This window comes from Rattus norvegicus, chromosome 15 (genome assembly GCF_021556685.1).
Source record: "Rattus norvegicus strain SHRSP/BbbUtx chromosome 15, alternate assembly SHRSP_T2T, whole genome shotgun sequence".
Taxonomy (NCBI): Eukaryota; Metazoa; Chordata; class Mammalia; order Rodentia; family Muridae; genus Rattus; species Rattus norvegicus.
In genome coordinates this window covers 89789925-89804284 of record NC_141548.1, presented here as the reverse complement: position 1 = coordinate 89804284, position 14360 = coordinate 89789925, and positions in this window count along the sequence as shown.

The following is a 14360-nucleotide window of genomic DNA, read 5'->3' as shown; positions in this document are numbered from 1 at the left end:
AATTTAAAATAGAAAATATAACCAAATTAGAAGACTATATATTTGAGTATAGACTTGATATATTAGAAGAGCTTGGTCATGCAAATAAAATGAAAAACTGAAAAGATAAACAAAATATTCACCTTTGCAACAGATTCAAATAAATTTGTTAGAGTTGCAGTATCTTAAAATAAATTTATTTATTTATTTATTTATTTTTTATTTATTTATGTTTTGAAGACAGGGTTTCCTCTGCGAATCTCTGGTTTTCCTGAAACTCACTCTATAGACAAGGCTAGCCTCAAATTCAGGTATCTTCCTGCCTCTGCCCCTTAAAAGATGGGTTTAAAGGCATGCGCCAGCAACATCCACCTAAAATTCACTTAAAATTAGGCATTCGGGTAGGCTATATTATAGAGCAGGGAGAGGCACATATGAGCCAACCTATCCATCAGAGTTCAATGCATAGACCTTACAATTTGGCAGGAGGAAACTGATTCTAAGTAATCGGCTTATGCTCTAACACCAAGAATCAACAAATGGGACTTCATAAAATTACAAAGCTTCTGTAAGGCAAAGGACAATGTCATTAGGACAAAATGGCAACCAACATATTGGGAAAAGATCTTTACCAATATGATAGAGGGCTAATATCCAATATATACAAAGTCAAGAAGTTAGACTCCAGAGAATCAAATAACCCTATTTAAAAATGGGGTACAGAGCTAAACAAAGAATTCTCAGCTGAAGAATATTGAAGGGCTGAGAAGCACCTAAAGAAATGTTGAAAATCTTTAGTCATCAGGGAAATGCAAATCAAAACAACCCTGAGATTTCACCTCACACCAGTGAGAATGGCTAAGATCAAAAACTCAGGTGAAGACAGATGCTGGCGAGGATGCGGAGAAAGAGGAACACTCATCCATTATTGGTAGGATTGTAAGCTGGTACAACCACTATGGAAATCAGTTTGGAGGTTCCTCAGAAAATTGGAAATAGTACTACCTGAGGACCCAGCTATACCACTCCTGGGCGTATACACAAACAATGCTCCAACATATAACAAAAACAGGTGCTCCACTATGTTCATAGCAGCCTTATTTATAATAGCCAGAAGCTGGAAAGAACCCAGATGCCCTTTAACAGAGGTATGGATACAGAAAATGTGATCCATTAACATAACACTCAGCTATTAAAAATGATGACTTCATGAAATTCATAGGCAAATGGATGAAACTAGAAAATATCATCCTGAGTGATGTAACACAATCACAAAAAGCACAGGTTATGCACTGATAAGCGGTTATTAGCCCAAGAGCTCGAATTACCCAAGATACAATCAACAGACCATATGAAGCTCAAGAAGAGGGAAGATGAATGTGCAGATACTTCAGTCATTCATAGAAGTGGGAGAAAATGTTCGTAGAAGGAGATACAGAGACAAATTTTGAAACGGAGACTGAAGGAAATGCCATTCCGAGACTACCACACCAGGGGATCTATCCCCTACACATACAGCCACCAAACCCAAACAATATTGCTGATGCCACGAAGTGCATGCTGACAGGAGTCTGATATAGCTCTCTCCTGAGAGGGTTTGCCAGAGCCTGACAAATACAGAGGCGAATGCTCGCAGCCAGTCACTGAACAAGAATGGGATCCCCAGTAGAGGAGTTAGAGAAAGAAATGAAGGAGCTAAACGGGTTTGCAACCCTATAAGAACAGCAATACCAGCCCACCATAGCTTTCAGGGGCTAAACCACCATCAAAAAGTACAGTTAGACAAAGCTATGGCTCCAGCTGCATATGTATCAGAGGATGGCCTTGTTGGGCACCAATGGGAGAAGAAGCCCTTGGTCCTGTCAAGGCTTAACACCCCAGTGTAGGGGAATCTCAGGGCGGGGTGGCGGGAAGGGGTGGTTGGATGGGTGGGGGAACACCATCATAGAAGGAGGGGTAAGGGGAATGGAATAGGACTTTGTGGACGGGAAACCAGGAAAGGGGATAACATTTGAAACGTAAATAAAAAAACATCCATTAAAAAAAAATCTAGCGCAAGGCCCTGGGTTCGGTCCCCAGCTCCGAAAAAAAAAGAACCAAAAAAAAAAAAAAAAATCTAACTAAGAAGCCCTTCAAAAAGACCAGTGTAGAAAGCCACATAAGAAATAAGAGCAACATGGAAAGAAATACTTCCTCCTATGTGACAAAAAAAAAAAAAAAAAAAAAACACTTCAGATGTAGAGACAGATTTGCTGTGCCATGCACATGCCTGTACACACACACACACACACACACACACACACACACACACACACTAATCTAAAAAGATAAAAGCATTTTGAACTGCCTATTTTCAAAATGCATTATGTGTAAGAAATTAGTAATCAATAATAAATGAGTACATTATTTTGTAACACATTTTCTTGTTCTGTGATAATATTTTGACATATCGATTTATTGCTTTCTGCATTATAAACACTCGTTTTAAGTATTGATTTACAAGTAACACCCACTCTTTCTTTTCTTTTCTTTTCTTTTCCTTTTCTTTTCTTTTCTTTTCTCTTCTTTTGTTCACAATTGGGATACACCTAGTTCCAACTAACATTCTTTTTAAACACCTCCTTGAGTTATGTAAAGGAAAGTGAAACAAGAAAAGAAGTCTATTATTTTAAGCTAAAAACATCGGTGAAGGTGGGGATGCCACAAAAGCCTTGTGGGCCAGCAAAGAGGCAAGAGTGCTGTGTTCCTGTTGTCTCTTCCTATGCTATGCTCAGCCGTGGATGCTTATGGCTATTTGTGGAAGCTGTCCCTAGTGTTCTGTACTCTCCTCTCATCTCTAATAAGTATAACCTTGAACTTCATAAGATATCTCCTATCAACTTATTAGTGAGGACATAGCACTACTTGAGGACCCAGCCTTTTAAGCTTTCATAATTTTTTTTTAACTTCCCAACTTCTTTTCTTTTAGATTTTCAATGGGCTTAAACATAGGAAATCTTATTACCCTCATATTTGTGGTAATGAGACTGAAAAAAAAAAACCAAAAGAAAGTAATTAAATCTTCTATAGCAAGACAATCAGTAAAATGCACAGCCAGGTTCTGAATGGGGGCCATCTGGCCAGGCCCAACACGAACTCTCTGTCCAGAAGCAGTAGAATGAGATAGCTTGCTGGCATTCCATAGCTTACGGAGTTGTGTGAAAGCCAAATAGTTTCTCCACAATGTCTCTTTAGCAGAAGTGCACTTACTCAAGTAGCAGCATAAAAGTGTACGTGGGCTTACAAGTTGAATTGAAACATCTTTCGAACTGCAAGGAAGAAGTCAACAAAACATGGTGGTTAATGGAGTGATGGAGCGAGGAGGCAGGACGATTGTAGGTTTTGCTATGTTTCACTCACTTTCTATCTGTGTACTTCTCTCCATCTCTCTATAATCTATCTATCATCTACCATGCATCCATTTATTATCTATCTATCTATCCATCCATCTATCTATCTATCTATCTATCTATCTATCTATCTATCTATCTATCATCTATCCATCTATCCATCTGTCACCTATTTCTATGTATATGTTGCAGGGTTTCATTATGTAATCCAGAGTGGCATGTAACCCAGGATGTTCCTGCTTACCTCCTTAAGTGCTGATATTACAAAGTACAACAACTTTGGGAGGTGAGCAGGCAGCCTGAAACCCACCCAACAGCTTTGCCACCACTTACGACACTGCAAAAAAAATCACTCCTAGCAATACTCTTGCCAAATAGATAAATTTTCAACATACTTTTTAGTATTTCCAAGGCGCTCGCTAAATTATTAATGAGGGAGATGGTCATAAATTCCTTAAGTGTGTGCTCCTGGTGTTCAGTTCCCATGACCTCATAATGCCTGGCAAGTCTCTACCACTGAGCTACTCCCCCATACCCACAGATTACTTTTATGGTGCAGTTCTCAAATAAACAATGTAAAGATATATGGAAGTGTGGGGCAAACGGTGGCTTATCTTTAAAATACGGCTTCAATAATATTAGGCAGTGACAACAGCTCTTCGGCCCGTGTACAGGATCACAGCCCCTTCTCATCTCACTGTATTGTCTAAAAAAAAATTCATAAATAATTGTAAATATTTCACCATAAAAATTCCGTCAAGGTTTTTGCAGCTATTTCTCTCTGTCTCCCTTTAACTTTTAAACTTGATTTAGTAGGAAATCGACAATATTTATTTATTTATTTATTTATTTATTTATTTATTATTTTCTATATTTCAGAGGCTGAAATACTAGAGATAGTTCAAAATTAAATAAGACGGGACAAAGAGTGATGCATCCCTTCCCTTTCCCTGCCGTCAGTTTATGCTCACCATTCTGTCTGTACAGCAATACCCCTGTGCTCCTGAATTATCTATCAAAGGAACAGGTCTTTTCTACATACTTCTTCAAGTGTTCTAAATGATGCACTATTTTTTTATTAATCTACAGACCACGATACCATTATGACACTTAATACAATATATGTGTCTGAATATGTAATATTTAAATTCAGACGTTTCCTTCAGTTGTTTTAATTTTTGTTTGACAAAAATAAAGAGAGTCCATTTTCACAATTTTCTTCATGTCCCTTTACATTTTCTTCAGTACCCCCACAATCACCTCAACTAGGGTTCTCACAGTATCAGCAGCATTTGAGTGTCTATATTTCTCTATCTAGGGCTGGAGCATCCTGAACATTCCCTGCATCCATGATGCATATCAATTGATGTGTTATTTCAGTTCTTATGTTGTCTTTTTAGAATTATACGAATTAGAAGCCATATGGGATACATTCCTTTTCTTTCTTTTATATTGGATATTTTAATTTGCATTTCAAATGTTATTGCCTTTCCCGGTTTCCCACATGCCCCTTCCCCCAGCTTCTATTAGGATGTTCACCTTACCCACCTATTCTTCACTCCTCCTCTCCCTGACATTCCCCTAAACTGGGGCATTGAGCCTTGTCAGTACCAAGGGTTACTCCACCCATTGATGTACAACAAGGCCATCCTATACTACATATGAAGTTGGAGCCATAGGTCTGTCCATGTGTACTCTCTGAATGGTGATTTAGTCCCTGGGAGCTCTGGTTGGTTGATATTGTTGTTCATATGGGGTTGCAAACCCCTTCAGTCCTGCAATTCTTTCTCTAACTCTTCTATTGGTGACTCTGTTCTTGGTTCAATAGCTGGCTACATCTGCCTCTTTATTTTTCATGTTCTGACAGATCCTTTCAGAAAACAGTTATATCAGGCTCCTGTCAGCTTGCACTTCTTGGCATCAGCAAGGACTAAGGAATCTAAGAACTGATTCATCCGCACCTTGGTCATCCTTCTTCCTGAGAATCATGTGGCCTGGGGATTGCATCTTCGGTAATTCGAGCTTTTAGGCTAATATCCACTTATCAGTGAGTACATACCATTACTTACTTCCTTCCTTCCTTTCTTTCTTTCTTTCTTTCTTTCTTTCTTTCTTTCTTTCTTTCTTTCTTTCCTTTTATGTGTGATTGGGTTACCTCACTCAAGATGATATTTTCTAGTTCCATCCATTTGCCTGTGAATTTCTTTTTCTTTTTTTTTTTTTATTTTTATTTTTTTTTTTTATTAACTTGAGTATTTCTTATATACATTTCGAGTGTTATTCCCTTTCCCGGTTTCCGGGCAAACATCCCCCTCCCCCCTCCCCTTCCTTATGGGTGTTCCCCTCCCAACCCTCCCCCCATTGCCGCCCTCCCCCCATAGACTAGTTCACTGGGGGTTCAGTCTTAGCAGGACCCAGGGCTTCCCCTTCCACTGGTGCTCTTACTAGGATATTCATTGCTACCTATGGGGTCAGAGTCCAGGGTCAGTCCATGTATAGTCTTTAGGTAGTGGCTTAGTCCCTGGAAGCTCTGGTTGCTTGGCATTGTTGTACTTTTGGGGTCTCGAGCCCCTTCAAGCTCTTCCAGTTCTTTCTCTGATTCCTTCAATAGGGGACCTATTCTCAGTTCAGTGGTTTGCTGCTGGCATTCGCCTCTATATTTGCTGTATTCTGGCTGTGTCTCTCAGGAGCGATCTACATCCGGCTCCTGTCGGTCTGCACTTCTTTGCTTCATCCATCTTGTCTAATTGGGTGGCTGTATATGTATGGGCCACATGTGGGGCAGGCTCTGAATGGGTGTTCCTTCAGTCTCTGTTTTAATCTTTGCCTCTCCCTTCCCTGCCAAGGGTATTCTTTTTCCTCATTTAAAGAAGGAGTGAAGCATTCACATTTTGATCATCCGTCTTGAGTTTCGTTTGTTCTAGGGATCTAGGGTAATTCAAGCATTTGGGCTAATAGCCACTTATCAATGAGTGCATACCATGTATGTCTTTCTGTGATTGGGTTAGCTCACTCAGGATGATATTTTCCAGTTCCAACCATTTGCCTACGAATTTCATAAACTCGTTGTTTTTGATAGCTGAGTAATATTCCATTGTGTAGATGTACCACATTTTCTGTATCCATTCCTCTGTTGAAGGGCATCTGGGTTCTTTCCATTTTCTGGCTATTATAAATAAGGCTGCGATGAACATAGTGGAGCACGTGTCTCTTTTATATGTTGAGGCATCTTTTGGGTATATGCCCAAGAGAGGTATAGCTGGATCCTCAGGCAGTTCAATGTCCAATTTTCTGAGGAACCTCCACACTGATTTCCAGAATGGTTTTACCAGTCGGCAATCCCACCAACAATGGAGGAGTGTTCCTCTTTCTCCACATCCTCGCCAGCATCTGCTGTCACCTGAGTTTTTGATCTTAGCCAATCGCACTGGTGTGAGGTGAAATCTCAGGGTTGTTTTGATTTGCATTTCCCTTATGACTAAAGATGTTGAACATTTCTTTAGGTGTTTCTCCGCCATTCGGCATTCCTCAGCTGTGAATTCTTTGTTTAGCTCTGAACCCCATTTTTTAATAGGGTTATTTGTTTCCCTGCGGTCTAACTTCTTGAGTTCTTTGTATATTTTGGAAATAAGGCCTCTATCTGTTGTAGGATTGGTAAAGATCTTTTCCCAATCTGTTGGTTGCCGTTTTGTCCTAACCACAGTGTCCTTTGCCTTACAGAAGCTTTGCAGTTTTATGAGATCCCATTTGTCGATTCTTGATCTTAGAGCATAAGCCATTGGTGTTTTGTTCAGGAAATTTTTTCCAGTGCCCATGTGTTCCAGATGCTTCCCTAGTTTTTCTTCTATTAGTTTGAGTGTGTCTGGTTTGATGTGGAGGTCCTTGATCCACTTGGACTTAAGCTTTGTACAGGGTGATAAGGATGGATCGATCTGCATTCTTCTACATGTTGCCCTCCAGTTGAACCAGCACCATTTGCTGAAAATGCTATCTTTTTTCCATTGGATGGTTTTGGCTCCTTTGTCAAAAATCAAGTGACCATAGGTGTGTGGGTTCATTTCTGGGTCTTCAATTCTATTCCATTGGTCTATCTGTCTGTCTCTGTACCAATACCATGCAGTTTTTATCACTATTGCTCTGTAATACTGCTTGAGTTCAGGGATAGTGATTCCCCCTGAAGTCCTTTTATTGTTGAGGATAGCTTTAGCTATCCTGGGTTTTTTGTTATTCCAGATGAATTTGCAAATTGTTCTGTCTAACTCTTTGAAGAATTGGATTGGTATTTTGATGGGGATTGCATTGAATCTGTAGATTGCTTTTGGTAAAATGGCCATTTTTACCATATTAATCCTGCCAATCCATGAGCATGGGAGATCTTTCCATCTTCTGAGGTCTTCTTCAATTTCTTTCCTCAGTGTCTTGAAGTTCTTATTGTACAGATCTTTTACTTGCTTGGTTAAAGTCACACCGAGGTACTTTATATTATTTGGGTCTCTTATGAAGGGTGTCGTTTCCCTAATTTCTTTCTCGGCTTGTTTCTCTTTTGTATAGAGGAAGGCAACTGATTTATTTGAGTTAATCTTATACCCAGCCACTTTGCTGAAGTTGTTTATCAGCTTTAGTAGTTCTCTGGTGGAACTTTTGGGATCACTTAAATATACTATCATGTCATCTGCAAATAGTGATATTTTGACCTCTTCTTTTCCGATCTGTATCCCTTTGATCTCCTTTTGTTGTCTGATTGCTCTGGCTAGAACTTCAAGAACTATATTGAATAAGTAGGGAGAGAGTGGGCAGCCTTGTCTAGTCCCTGATTTTAGTGGGATTGCTTCAAGTTTCTCTCCATTTAGTTTAATGTTAGCAACTGGTTTGCTGTATATGGCTTTTACTATGTTTAGGTATGGGCCTTGAATTCCTATTCTTTCCAGGACTTTTATCATGAAGGGGTGTTGAATTTTGTCAAATGCTTTCTCAGCATCTAATGAAATGATCATGTGGTTCTGTTCTTTCAGTTTGTTTATATAATGGATCACGTTGATGGTTTTCCGTATATTAAACCATCCCTGCATGCCTGGGATGAAGCCTACTTGATCATGGTGGATGATTGTTTTGATGTGCTCTTGAATTCGGTTTGCCAGAATTTTATTGAGTATTTTTGCGTCGATATTCATAAGGGAAATTGGTCTGAAGTTCTCTTTCTTTGTTGTGTCTTTGTGTGATTTAGGTATAAGAGTAATTGTGGCTTCATAGAAGGAATTCGGTAGGGCTCCATCTGTTTCAATTTTGTGGAATAGTTTGGATAATATTGGTATGAGGTCTTCTATGAAGGTTTGATAGAATTCTGCACTAAACCCGTCTGGACCTGGGCTCTTTTTGGTTGGGAGACCTTTAATGACTGCTTCTATTTCCTTAGGAGTTATGGGGTTGTTTAACTGGTTTATCTGTTCCTGATTTAACTTCGATACCTGGTATCTGTCTAGGAAATTGTCCATTTCCTGAAGATTTTCAAATTTTGTTGAATATAGGTTTTTATAGTAAGATCTGATGATTTTTTTAATTTCCTCCGAATCTGTAGTTATGTCTCCCTTTTCATTTCTGATTTTGTTAATTTGGATACACTCTCTGTGTCCTCTCGTTAGTCTGGCTAAGGGTTTATCTATCTTGTTGATTTTCTCAAAGAACCAACTTTTGGTTCTGTTGATTCTTTCTATGGTCCATTTTGTTTCTACTTGGTTGATTTCAGCTCTGAGTTTGATTATTTCCTGCCTTCTACTCCTCCTGGGTGTATTTGCTTCTTTTTGTTCTAGAGCTTTTAGGTGTGCTTTCAAGCTGCTGACATATGCTCTTTCCTGTTTCTTTCTGCAGGCACTCAGCGCTATGAGTTTTCCTCTTAGCACAGCTTTCATTGTGTCCCATAAGTTTGAGTATGTTGTATCTTCATTTTCATTAAATTCTAAAAAGTTTTTAATTTCTTTCTTTATTTCTTCCTTGACCAGGTTATCATTGAGTAGAGCATTGTTCAATTTCCACGTATATGTGGGCATTCTTCCCTTATTGTTATTGAAGACCAGTTTTAGGCCGTGGTGGTCCGATAGCACGCATGGGATTATTTCTATCTTTCTGTACCTGTTGAGGCCCGTTTTTTGACCAATTATATGGTCAATTTTGGAGAAAGTACCATGAGGAGCTGAGAAGAAGGTATATCCTTTTGCTTTAGGATAGAATGTTCTATAAATATCCGTTAAGTCCATTTGGCTCATGACTTCTCTTAGTCTGTCTACATCACTGTTTAATTTCTGTTTCCATGATCTGTCCATTGATGAGAGTGGGGTGTTGAAATCTCCCACTATTATTGTGTGAGGTGCAATGTGTGTTTTGAGCTTTAGTAAGGTTTCTTTTACATATGTAGGTGCCCTTGTATTTGGGGCATAGATATTTAGGATTGAGAATTCATCTTGGTTGATTTTTCCTTTGATGAATATGAAGTGTCCTTCCTTATCTTTTTTGATGACTTTTAGTTGGAAATTGATTTTATTTGATATTAGAATGGCTACTCCAGCTTGCTTCTTCTGACCATTTGCTTGGAAAGTTGTTTTCCAGCCTTTCACTCTGAGGTAGTGTCTGTCTTTGTCTCTGAGGTGTGTTTCCTGTAGGCAGCAGAATGCAGGGTCCTCGTTGCGTATCCAGTTTGTTAATCTATGTCTTTTTATTGGGGAGTTGAGGCCATTGATATTGAGAGATATTAAGGAATAGTGATTATTGCTTCCCGTTATATTCATATTTGATGTGAGGTTATGTTTGTGTGCTTTCATTCTCTTTGTTTTGTTGCCAAGACGATTAGTTTCTTGCTTCTTCTAGGGTATAGCTTGCCTCCTTATGTTGGGCTTTACCATTTATTATCCTTTGTAGTGCTGGATTTGTAGAAAGATATTGTGTAAATTTGGTTTTGTCATGGAATATCTTGGTTTCTCCATCAATGTTAATTGAGAGTTTTGCTGGATACAGTAATCTGGGCTGGCATTTGTGTTCTCTTAGGGTCTGTATAACATCAGTCCAGGATCTTCTGGCCTTCATAGTTTCTGGCGAGAAATCTGGTGTGATTCTGATAGGTCTCCCTTTATATGTTACTTGACCTTTTTCCCTTACTGCTTTTAATATTCTTTCTTTATTTTGTGCGTTTGGTGTTTTGACAATTATGTGACGGGAGGTGTTTCTTTTCTGGTCCAATCTATTTGGAGTTCTGTAGGCTTCCTGTATGTCTATGGGTATCTCTTTTTTTAGGTTAGGGAAGTTTTCTTCTATGATTTTGTTGAAGATATTTACTGGTCCTTTGAGCTGGGAGTCTTCACTCTCTTCTATACCTATTATCCTTAGGTTTGATCTTCTCATTGAGTCCTGGATTTCCTGTATGTTTTGGACCAGTAGCTTTTTCCGCTTTACATTATCTTTGACAGTTGAGTCAATGATTTCTATGGAATCTTCTGCTCCTGAGATTCTCTCTTCCATCTCTTGTATTCTGTTGGTGAAGCTTGTATCTACAGCTCCTTGTCTCTTCTTTTGGTTTTCTATATCCAGGGTTGTTTCCATGTGTTCTTTCTTGATTGCTTCTATTTCCATTTTTAATTCCTTCAACTGTTTGATTGTGTTCTCCTGGAATTCTTTCAGGGATTTTTGCGATTCCTCTCTGTAGGCTTTTACTTGTTTATTAATGTTTTCCTGTGCTTCCCTAAGTGTGTTCAGGTCTTTCCTGAAGTCCTCCAGCATCATGATCAAATATGATTTTGAAACTAGATCTTGCTTTTCTGGTGTGTTTGGATATTCCATGTTTGTTTTGGTGGGAGAATTGGGCTCCGATGATGGCATGTAGTCTTGGTTTCTGTTGCTTGGGTTCCTGCGCTTGCCTCTCGCCATCAGATTATCTCTAGTGTTACTTTGTTCTGCTATTTCTGACAGTGGCTAGACTGTCCTATAAGCCTGTGTGTCAGGAGTGCTGTAGACCTGTTTTCCTCTCTTTCAGTCAGTTATGGGGACAGAGTGTTCTGCTTTCGGGCGTGTAGTTTTTCCTCTCTACAGGTCTTCAGCTGTTCCTGTGGGCCTGTGTCTTGAGTTCACCAGGCAGCTTTCTTGCAGCAGAAAATTTGGTCTTACCTGTGGTCCCGAGGCTCAGGTTTGCTCGTGGGGTGCTGTCCAGGGGCTCTCTGCAGCAGCAGCAACCAGGAAGACCTGTGCCGCCCCTTCCGGGAGCTTCAGTGCACCAGGGTTCCAGATGGTCTTTGGCTTTTTCCTCTGGCGTCCGAGATGTGTGTGCAGGGAGCAGTCTCTTCTGGTTTCCCAGGCCTGTCTGCCTCTCTGAAGGTTTAGCTCTCCCTCCCACGGGATTTGGGTGCAGAGAACTGTTTATCCGTTCTGTTTCCTTCAGGGTCCGGCAGTGTCTCTGGCAGGGCAGGGGTCCTGCCGCTCCTGGGCCCTCCCCCACGGGAGCCCAGAGGCCTTATACAGTTTCCTCTTGGGCCAGGGATGTGGGCAGGGGTGAGCAGTGTTGGTGGTCTCTTCCGCTCTGCAGCCTCAGGAGTGCCCACCTGACCAGGCGGTTGGGTCTCTCTCTCACCGGGTCTGGGAGCAGAGAGCTGCTGCGGGCCGGGATCCGCGGGTGTGGGACTTCCGGTAAACACAGAACGTGCCCGGTTCTAGAGAAATTCTGCTTCCGTGTGTCCCAAGCTCACCAGGCAGCTTCCTTGCAGCAGAAAATTTGGTCTTACCTGTGGTCCCGAGGCTCAAGTTCGCTCGTGGGGTGCTGCCCAGGGGCTCTCTGCAGCAGCAGCAACCAGGAAGCTTGCCTGTGAATTTCATGAAGTCATTGTTTTTGATAGCTGAGTAATAACCCATTGTGTAGATGTACCACATTTTCTGTATCCATTCCTCTGTTGAAGGGGATCTGGGTTCTTTCCAGCTTCTGGCTATTATAGATAAGGCTGCTATGAACATAGTGGAGCATGTGTCTTTGTTGTATGTTGGAGCATCTTTGGGGTATATGCCCAGGAGTGATATACCTGGGTCCTCAGATAGTACTATGTCCAACTGTCCAATTTCCTGAGAAACCTCCAGACTGATTTCCCGAGTGGTTGAAATCCCACCAACAATGGAGGAGTGTTCCTCTTTCTCCACATCCTAGCCAGCATCTACTGTCACCTGAGTTTTTTATCTTAGCTATTCTGACTGTGTGAGGTGGAATCTCAGGGTTGTTTTGATTTGCATTTCCCTGATGACTAAAGATGTTGAACATTTTTAGGTACTTCTCAGCCATCGGATATTCCTCAGTTGAGAATTCTTTGTTTAGCTCTGTACCCTATTTTTAAAAAAATGTTAATTATTCTCTAGAGTTTAACTTCTTGAGTTTTTTTTTTATTCATTGGATATTTGCCCTCTGTCAGATGTAGGATTGGTCAAGATCTTTTCCAAATCTCTTGTTTGCCATTTTGTCCTAATAACATTGTCCTTTGCCTTACAGAAACTTTGCAATTTTATGAAGTCTCATTTGTCAATTCTTGATCTTAGAGCATAAGCCATTGGTGTTCTGTTCAGGAAATTTTCCCCAATGCCCATGTGTTCAAGGCTCTTCCTTACTTTTTCTTCTATTAACTTAAGTGTATCTGGTTTTATGTGGAGGTCCTTGATCCACTTGGACTTGAGCTTTGTACAAGGTGAGAAGAATGGATAGATTTCTATTCTTCTCCATGCTGACTGCCAGTTGAACCCCACCATTTGTTGAAAGTGCTATCTTTTTTTCCACTGGATACCTACTTTATAATTTTTTGATACAAAATCTTTAGATCTAAGTTTTGAAGGAAAGAGTAAAATAACCTGTTTCAAAAACAAGGCAGAACATGCCTGAACAATGGTATTTGAGGTTGTCCTGTGACCTCTATAGATACAGCGATAATCAAAGTGTTAATTAATTACAACCTGCTCACACTCATCTGCATGTGAATGAATGGCTAAGCAAAAAAAAAAATAAAAATAGCTACTGTTCAAGGTTTCTTCCAGTATTTCTACTCTATTTATTAAATCTGAACATACCCTATTGATTTTGTCATACCTTTCAGACTTGTTAGTTGTCCTAATCTTAGTTCTAAACACAATATTCATCTTTCTTCTCTGAAAAGGAGTAGATAAGAAGAGTGAACAACGACTCATGGTTCATGTTGGCCTTTGGGATTATATGCAAAGGCCTCTCTTCTCAAAGGAAAACCTGGGAGCTTCGCAGCATTTGGAGTAAGATACATTTTATGGTGACAGTCTAACCTGAAAATAAAGAATAATTTCACCACTTTTATCCATTCCCAGAAACACTGATGATAAACTTAAAAGGCTATTAGGTTTTGTTAGTTTATTATTCCATGGAAAAGATTTAGTGTAACCAATCTGTGAGTAAAGGGCAAACTTGAGTGGTCAAATACCAATATTTTTGTTCATAAAAGGAATGATGAAACTCACTGAGGGACTGAGAAGTTATACAAGAAAATCATTTTTCTTATTTTATATGGAATATGTGGGAAAATAGCCTAGAAAAACCCCTTATCATTCTTCTACTCCAAACAGGCAACTCATAAATATTTTAAAATTTTATTTTTCATGTCCAATATTACATTCCTTCAATGTATAATGCATGAAACAGCATCCAGAACAAATCCTGTCAGTTTCTTCCTTTTAAAGACAGCATTCTTTAAATAGACAGTCTCTGCTCTAACAAGTTATTGGTTGAAGCTCTGTAGCTACTACTCTAAAGTGTAAGAGATAAGTATCTTATCTCCCAACCAAAAGCCAGTGGAGCTCCTTAAAAATGTTAAATATTTCACAAGCAGACCTGATGATGAATGTCTGATTATTTCTTTGAGATGACCAGGAAGTCATCAGAATCCCTCTACAGCTCACTTGAGAATAGTAAACCCACTTGCTCATGTAAACTACTTGAGGTTGAAGGTCCCCTCACTG